Raw genomic sequence first — 1,501 nt, 5'->3', positions numbered from 1 at the left:
CCCATTAAACTCTTTATAAGTGGCCTGCTGGGTCAAGGATGAGACTGAGCAGCAGGATAATGTCGTGCTTACCCTCAGTCACTCACTACTGACTTATTTATTTATACTGCACAGAGAAGAAGGACAGACTTTAAAAAGCTTCTGAGTCAGAGCGCGCAGCAGCAAACACCAGCCCCAGATAACGCTGTCATTTCCTGGATTGCAAAATGTGCATAACGCGTTCACAGGAGTTTACCTTTTGGGATCTGCTGCCACCAGCTGTCGGTTTGGAGGTCTCGGCGTGATTTTCTTTATGGAGACTTAGTGGGGACAGTGCTAACTTCTGTGCAGCAAGGCGGGGGCTGGTCCTCGTTGCCATGGTGGTTCTTCGCAGGACGTATGGGCTCGTCTTTCCCGTTGGGATATCAGCAAACCCTGAGGGCAAAAAAGCTGCCTGTCAACCCTGCTAGTTCCAATTTTATCTACAGTGGAAATGATACTCATTAGGCAAAGTTTTAACAGGTAAGTGTAACCCAAAAACGCTTTCTCTAGCCACGGTGGACAGGAATTAACTTCACAGTTCCCCTAGGAGTTGTCAAATTGAATAATAACTAACAGATTTCCTCTTATTAGAAATACTAAAAAAACCACAAATGGGAGAAGAAAGGGAAAATAACATTAAAAAGAAAAAAATTTTCCCTGCTTCTTCTATTTGGAAGTCGTAAGTCGTATTTTTCTAAGATCTGTAGAAAACCCCAGCAGGCCCTCCTGTAAAATTTGGATTGGGGGATGGGGGGAAGGGGTTGGGAAAGGAGGGTAAAGCGGAAAGGAAAAATAAAAAAGGAAGGCCAGCTCTTGTTGAAATGGGGGAAATGTAAGATGGTAATATCTAGCTCAGGTGACTCTCATGCAGAGACCAGGAGGGGAGAAGGATGTGACCATCTCCTCCCACGGATGGAACTGACATGGCTTGTGATGAGCAAGAGAAGGAAGTCAATCCCAAGGACACAAAACAGAGTCTCGCACCTCAGAGCAGCTTTATTAACAGCTAACTAAACCAGTGTTAACGTTTTGTTTTTAACCCTTTAACTACAAATAAACAGTAATGAGAAAAAGCTAACTATTTGGGGGCTAGATTTCCTAAGAACTAGAATTACTCAGATCAGTGTTTCTTAAACCATCGGTGGCAAAGAACCAGTTTTGACCATTTTTGCGGGGGGGATGGGAGTGTTGGGAGTAATTTCTAACCTGCTATAGAATGGAATGATACTATTGTATAACACGATGAAAATGAATCAATAGAAAAATAATCATGTGCTTGGATGTTCCGACAATGTCGAATTGCTATGAAGACTTTAAACTCTCATTCTTGATTTCCGGACCTTTTTTTTTTGGTCATAATCCAGGAACCAACGGTTCCTAGACTGGCCCCAGTCCCCGGGCCAGACTTGGAAGACCACTGAGGTTTTTAAAAAGGAGGTAGTAAGTGGCTCCAGCCAGGGGCCAGCATCATCGAGCCCAC

This window comes from Pteropus vampyrus, unplaced genomic scaffold (assembly GCF_000151845.1).
Source record: "Pteropus vampyrus isolate Shadow unplaced genomic scaffold, Pvam_2.0 Scaffold98, whole genome shotgun sequence".
NCBI lineage: Eukaryota > Metazoa > Chordata > Mammalia > Chiroptera > Pteropodidae > Pteropus > Pteropus vampyrus.
Note: the sequence above shows the minus strand (reverse complement) of the source record.